This window comes from Mastomys coucha, chromosome X (assembly GCF_008632895.1).
Source record: "Mastomys coucha isolate ucsf_1 chromosome X, UCSF_Mcou_1, whole genome shotgun sequence".
Taxonomy (NCBI): Eukaryota; Metazoa; Chordata; class Mammalia; order Rodentia; family Muridae; genus Mastomys; species Mastomys coucha.
The window spans coordinates 89,957,781-89,965,500 of record NC_045030.1 but is presented as its reverse complement, the minus strand read 5'-3'; the positions used below and the strand labels follow the sequence as shown (position 1 = coordinate 89,965,500).

Sequence of the window (7,720 nt, the reverse complement as noted above, 5' to 3'; positions counted from 1 at the left end):
AAAAGACAACAAGAACAAACCCCTGTTGCCTTTCCCCTCCCCCTGCTTGCCACCCCACCCTTTCCTACTTACTGACCCTGGTGTTCCCCTACACCAGAGCACAGAACTTTTACAGGGCCAATGGCCTCCACTCTCATTGATGACTGACTTTGCAATCCTCTATTATACATGTGCTGTCGGAACAATCAGTCCCACCATGTATACTCCTTGGTTGGTGGTTGAGTCCTTAAGAGCTCTGAGGGTACTAGTTAGTTCATATTGTTGTTGGTCCTAAGGGGCTGCAAACCCCTCGCTCCATTGGTCCTTTCTCTAACTCCTTCATTGGGGACCCTGTACTCAGTTCAATGGATGACTGTGAGCCTCTACTTCTTTATTAGTCAGGTACTGTCAGAGCCTCTCAGGAGACAGCTATAACAGGCCGGCTTGTCCTTCCTTCAGTCTCTGCTCCATAGTTGTCTCTGCAACTCCTTCCATGGGTATTTTGTTCCCTCTTTTAAGAAGGGATAAAATGTCCACATTTTGGTCTTCCTTCTTCTTGAGTTTCTTGTGGTTTGTTCTTCATGTATTCTGAACTTCTGGTCTAAGAAACACTTATCGGAGAGTGTAAACCATGTGTGTTCTTTTGTGATTGGGTTACCTCACTCAGGATGATATTCTCCAGATCCATCCATTTCCCTAAGAATTTCATAAATTCATTGTTTTTAAAGCTGCATAGTACTCCATTGTGTAGATGAACCACAATTTCTGTATCCATTCCTCTGTTGAGGGACATCTGAGTTATTTCCAGTTTCTGGCTATTATAAATAAGTCTGCTAAGATCATGGTGGAGCATGTGTCCTTATTACATGTTGGAGAATCTTCTGGGTATATGCCCAGGAGTGGAATAACTGGGTCCTTTTGGTAGAATTATGTCGAATTTCTCTCCTGTATTTCTTAAGGGAGTTACTTATGTCTTTCTTAAAGTCCTCTATCAATATCATGAGATGTGATTTTAAATCCAAATCTTGCTTTTCTGGTGTTTTTGGCTATCCAGGATTTGCAGTGGTGGGAGAACTGGGTTCTGATGATGCCACATAGCCTTGGTTTCTTTTGGAAGGTTTCTTGTACTTGTCTTTCACCATCTGGTTATCTCTGGTGTTTGTTGGTATCACTGTCTCTGGCTGGAGCTTGTTCCTCTTGTGCTCCTGTAAGCCAGCTCTCTCTCCTGGTGGAACATGTGTACAGTGGGCTTTGGAACAGCTGTATTCCTGTGTGCAGATATTAACTGCCTAGATCTTGTCCCAGCTGCTCCACTGTTCTTATACCCTGTGTGCTCCAGGCTGGCCCTGCTTTGGACAATTTTTGCAGAGAAAATGCTATCTCACCTCTGAGTCCAGGATTGAGAGTACTCTTGGGAGACCAGCTCTCTCCTGCTGGGACCTGTATACAGAGAGCTGTGGAACAGCCTTAGGTCCTGGGTGCAGATAGCAATGGGAAGGATCCTCTAATACAGATATTTTAATCTAAGATAGGATACACTTTTAATTCAGATCTTGATGCAGGAAGACATACCTTCAATGTGAGACCAAGCCTATATAAGCCTATGGGAAAAAGGAAAGTTTTTTTTTCTTTCTTTGCCTGCTTGCTCTTGCCTTGCTAGCATGTCTATTTGTTCACTGGCATTAGAGCCTGCTTCTTCAGGACTCCAGTGTATATGAAAGAAAAGTTGTGGCATCCAACCTTGTAAACAGAGCAACTATTGAAATTTTGGGCTTTCTATTCATAAATAGGCATTGTTGGATTAGCTGGACCACAGCCTATAAATCATTCTGATAAATTTCTTTTTATATCTACAGAGTGCCTTTCTGCTCTTTCTTTTACTCTAAAGAACCCTAATAAAGAAACCCAGGTTTAATGCTAAAAAATTGACTTTGTAAATTATTAGAAACATTTCTTAAAGTACCAACACAAATTCCAAAACACTAAGTTCTATTTTTCAAGTACTTTCTCAAAATATTTTTTAAAGAGCCACTTCATTTGCTCATATAAATGTACAGTGATGATACTTAGATAATATTTATCAATATAATTTGTTTTAAAATACATTTGTTATGCATGAGGAGTTATGGTTATAAATTTATGTAAACTGCCTTTGGCTAATAAACAAGGAGAATTAATATATAAATGTAGTAAGTGTCAACTAGATCAATGATAACTAATTTGTATAGATTTAAATTATATCTATCTACCTCAGGCAATCATCGATTCTTTTAATAACTGTGTTGGAACATACTCTTGAGCAATTATAACTCAATTGCTTTCAAATAGCATAGATTGTAAAACAAATTTTAAAAATTACATGCTTGAGCATTTAGAGAAATTAAAATCCTGTTTATTTTTGATTGCTTATTATATAGGTCACTGAACATCTTCTGAGTTTAATTTCAGTAAATTTATCTGTTGTTTTCTGCTTCCTTCAAATGTCTGGATTTTAAGAATGAGAGCATGTCCACAGGGTAAAATTGTATGGACTTAATTTAGTTCCTCTCAATAATAACATGACAGGTCCACTCACTTATTCTTCAATTAGAAATTACTGAGATTAGGTTGAAGAATCTCTTTGATAAGGAAAATTTCAAGTTAATGTTTCCCAACCCATCTGGAATAAAAATCATAGCAGTATGCCCTATACCATGCATAAGGGAAAATATGTCAGACAAACTGTTTTCTGCAGCAAACAAGTTGGTTTCAGGGAAAAAAGTAGATGTCAGGACACAATGGGTTTGAAATTTTTTATTTAAAATATTCTTCCACCTCCTTAGATTTTATTAATTTTATGTGTCCAATATTTTTATGTCTTAAATTGCAAGAATGATAAATGAGATATACTTCTTTCTCTTATAAATATATGCAGAGGTAATGAGGCCAGTCCACTAAACATGACCCTGTCATGTTTCCCTACCTGTCTTGCCTAAAAGAATTCATTAACAGTTTGTATCTGAAAGGTTTGCATAGTTAAACTATAATCTCAAAAGCATTTGTATTGAGACATTCAATAGAAGAAGTGGCAAGTATGTAAAATGGTCAATTATCTTTTGCTGAATATTCAAATCTTTAACAAAAAATCTTCTCAAAGCATCAAATATATAGCAAGATAGGAAAACATAGAGGAAAAAAGTAAAAAGCCAAAAGAGGTAACCATGACATTAATACACTCTGTGTTCAGGAAGAAATATCTGATAACTGTGGCTGCAACTGTCTAAGTTTCACAAGGAAATAACAAATGTCAAATTTATAGCCTAGGTGAAAGAATGTAAAATGATATAAATTGTTGAGGTAGTCTGCTAATCCACTCACTAAGAACTGAGTTGTCCAAATCTTACTCCTTCAGAACAAAGAGAAACTACATTTTCCCAGGGCAGACTTTACAGAGCTAGGATAAATACTGAGGAGATTAATATATTGAACATTTTCCTTTAAGGAAAGAAATTCTGTCAATCAAGAGATATCACAAATATTGTCTAACAAAAATTAATGTAGAGGAGTTTTAGAGATGACTCAGCAGTAAAGAGCATTGGCTACTCTTCCAGGGAACTAGGGTTCTATTCTGAGTACCCATGTGGTAGCTCACAGCCATCTACAACTCCAATCCTAGGATATCTGATGCCCTCTTCTGAAGTCCATGTGCATCAGTCATGCACATGGTACACAAATACGTGTGGAGGACAAAAATATCTCTAACTAATACAAAATAAGATTTAATATATAAATCTAATTCTGTGTCTGACGTATGAAGATATCAGATGGTTTTATTCTACCTGAACAACATGGGAAAGGGTGAATGAAACCGTACATCATAATCTTTTTAGATATATCAGAAAATGTAACAAGACACACAACTCATAGGAGTAAGTCAAATACTTCAATGTGTGAGAGAAATTATAAATCCCAATGATGTAGAATTCACTACAAGCATGCAAATCTAGATAAATATTCACACTCAGCCCAGCATAGCCCACTTGGCATTAACCTCAGTATTTAGGAAGTAGAGGCAGGCAGATCTCTGTAAGTTTGACACCAGATTGGTTTATATCATTATCTAGACCATTAACCTGGACAGCCAAGGATGCATAGTGATACCTTGTCTTACTAAAATAAACAACATATTCTCTATAATATTATATAACTTATTCAAATCAACAAGAGAAATTTAAATAATCATAACTATAGATGAAGATAAAGAAACAAACCCCTAGTGATAAAAATAAAATATAGCATCAGAAAAATACTGGGAGTATTGTAAACATAACAAAGATCATGCAGTGAAATTCCCTACAGTTAATATATTATTCAATAGGTTAAAAGGAAATGACAAAGACACCTGCATTCAACTCTGCTTTTCTTAAGTGTTGTATTGGATTAAAACATGTCACCTGACATCACAGGTATGACAGGGAAAACACTGATAAAGTGAATGGAATAACAGTGGCATTAGATAAGGTGACTAAAAACTAGGATAGGGTCTTAGCTATATAGGACTTAGATTATATTCATGTGCAAACACACATGCATATACATACATACACACATACACACATACCACAAAAAAGAGAGGAATCAACAAATACTGCTCATTCATAACTCCCAACATTTGTGGTCTAAAGTCTCCAATAAAAAGGCTGTCCACTTTCTGCATATATATTAAATATATTACTTGAGGTCTTAGGAAGAACAATTAGACAACTGAAGGAGATCAAGTGCATACAAATTTGAATGGAAGAAGTCGAAATATTTTTATTTGCAGATGATATGATAATATATGTAAATGGTCCTAAAATTCCACCAGGGAACTTCCCCAGTTGATAAACACATTCTGCAAAAATAACTAGATACAAGTTATTCACAGAGTCAGTGTTAGCATCAGGGCCTCCAAACCAGTGACGTCACATGGGCCAGCCTTACAGACCTGTTGCGGCCACTATTTCAGAACCCATTATATATATGAGGAACATTTCTCCCTTGCTCTCTCTCTCTCTCTCCTCTCTCTCTGCTACTGCCCATCTCTCCCTCTCAATTAAACCTCTTACATGTGGAACTGTATGGGTTTTTGTGTGGTATGTTCTGAAGTGACCCGCTGTTCTAACACATCAGTCAGTACCTTTTCTATGTACAAATGACAATAGACTGAGAAATCAGGGAAATAACACATGTTACAATAGGCTCAAATAATGTAACATATCTAGGGGTATCTCTAAGTATGTGAAAGACATGTAGGATAAAAAAATCAAGTCATTGATGAAACAAATTGAAGATAGCAAAAGATAGGCAGATCTTCATTTCTCATGGATTGGTAGGATTAATATAGTAAAAGTATTCTATCCTGCCAAAAGCAATTTACAGATTGAATTTAATTCTCATCAAAATTCAAACAGATTTCTTCACAGATCTTAAAAGGGCATTTTAAAGCTATATAAAGTTACACAAAACTCTTAAGGTCTAAGTTCTGTTAAGGAGACACCAGGACCACTGCAATTTTATAAAGGAAATCATTTCATCGAGGATCACTTATAGTTTCAGAACTTTAGTCCATTATCTTCATTACCAGAAGCATCGTGCTGTGCAGGCACACATGGTGCTGGAAGAGCCAGTTACTCCAAGGCCATACCTCCTAATAATGTCAAAGTGACTGAAGCAACAGCCATGGAGACTATATGAGTCTGCCCCATGTCCTTTGCATATGTATTAGGGTTGTGTTGGTATTATTATAGGACTCCCACAAGTCAGAGTTGGGGATGCTCTGACTCTTTTGCCTGCTTTTGGGGCCCCTTTCCTCCACCTGAGTTACTTTATCCAGCTCTGTTTTGAGTGTTTGTGCCTAGTCTCATTGCAACTTGTTATTCCTTATTAGGTTGATATCCCTTGGAGGCCTGCTCTTTTATGAAAGGAAGCAGGGGAGGGGAATTCAGAGGATTGGGAGTAGGGGAGGGAGGGAAAACTTCAGTTCAGATGTATGAGAGAATAATAAATTTAAAAATATAAAAACAAAGAGAGAAATTTTCAACATTAGCCATCAGACAAATGGAAATTAAAAGTAATTTGAGATTTCATCCAACAGCATTCAGAATAATAAAGATAAAATAAATAATAGTTCTTGCTGGTGAGGAAGTGGAATGAGGGAGCATGCATCTATTGCTTGACATAGTGCAAACTTATACAGCCATCATGGAAATCTGTATGGCATTTCCTCAGAGAGATTAGAATTAATCTATTACAAGATTCAGCTGTACTATTTTAGGTCATATACCCAAAAATGCTTCATCATACTACAGATACACTTCCTGAACCATGTTCATTGCTGCTCTAGTTATAAGCTGGAAATTTGAGACAACCTAGATGTCTATCAACAGATGAATAAATTAAGAAAATATAGATTTATACAAGGTAATATTACCCTGCTGTTTAAAAGAATGAAATCATGAGATTCTCAGGTAGATTGATGGAACTAGAAAAATAATCATCCAGAATGAGTTAATGCAGACCCAGAAAGGCAAATATTTTATGCATATACTTACATGTGAATGTTAGCTATTAAATCAATGATGACAAAGCTATGATCTATACAACCACAGAGCTTAGGTAAAGAGTATGGGACAAGGGGGGCAGAGATATATGTCCCTTGAAAGGGGGCATAGAATAGCTATGTATTGACAAGTGAGGGGTGGAAGGGAGGATTTAGACTGGGAGTATCAAATAGGGAGGGACAAGGGAGAGGGTGAAAAGGAGAAAATAACAGGGACAGACAGCTAAAGTTAAGTGCTATATGAGGGTCATATAGAAACCTATTACAGTAGAAGCTTCCTACCACAACTGAAGTAACATTTATAAAAGAAAGCTTACAGTTTCGTAGGCTTAGTCCATTATCATCTTGGAGGGAAGGCATGGTGATACAGGCAGAAATCGTGCTATAGAAGTAGCTGAGAGCTGTGTCTTGATCCACTGTCTAACAGAGTGATGTAAGACTCAGCATGCACTGTTGAAATCTAAAAGTCTATCCCAGGTGACAACTGTTGTGATTATAAAAAGATAAACAGGTATAAGAATATGGTTTTTGGGGGGTGTGGTGAGGAATGGGGGGAAAGAGATGTCTCATTGGGCCCCTTCCAAGGCATCCCTTCCCCCAGAGGGACCAGCAACATGACAGTATAGTATAAAATAAAGTTTATTTAGGGCATGGGGAGGGGAGTTAAGAAAGTAGTAGAGGCAGAGAGAAAGGCAAAGTGAAGGAGAGAGTAGAGAAGTAGAGGCTGACCATGACCACATGGAGAGAAGAGGGAAGGGAAGGGGAAGAGAGGGGGAAAAGGGGGGCAAGAGGCAAGAGACCAAGAGTAAGAGAGTAAGAGTAAGAGAGGGAGGAGGGGGTAAGTAGCCCCTTTTATAGTGGGCCAGGCCTACCTGGCTATTGCCACGTAACTATGGGGTCCTAGGAGCATATCTGGCTGTTGCCAGGTAACTGCAGGGGTGGATTCCAGACAGAATACCAACATTTCCCATTTGGCTTAGCTAAAAATGAAAAAAAAAAATTAAAAATAGGTGATGGCAAAGCAGGTATAGGGTTGTCATGATATCTGGCTGCTTCATGCTGACATTGGGGTGATGGGACTCTGAGGAACCTAAACAAATGGGTATGGGGGATGTTTGTCAATTCTTAGGAGAGTTGGCTGTTTCCTTGCTGTTCAAGGTC

General features: G+C 37.6%; 1 protein-coding gene across 1 annotated transcript in view; it reads right to left on the bottom strand.

Annotated features, from left to right (window-relative positions):
• Positions 1-7,476, bottom strand: part of LOC116093494 (protein PPP4R3C-like) — a 113,170-nt gene extending 105,694 nt beyond the window's left edge. Inside the window, exons 1-2 of the mRNA XM_031374968.1 lie at positions 7,432-7,476; positions 6,877-7,043 (exon numbers count right to left, since the gene is read on the bottom strand). The gene's annotated coding sequence lies outside the window, so the exon portion shown is untranslated. The remainder of the gene's footprint in view (positions 1-6,876; positions 7,044-7,431) is intronic.
• Positions 7,477-7,720: the final 244 nt, after the last annotated feature.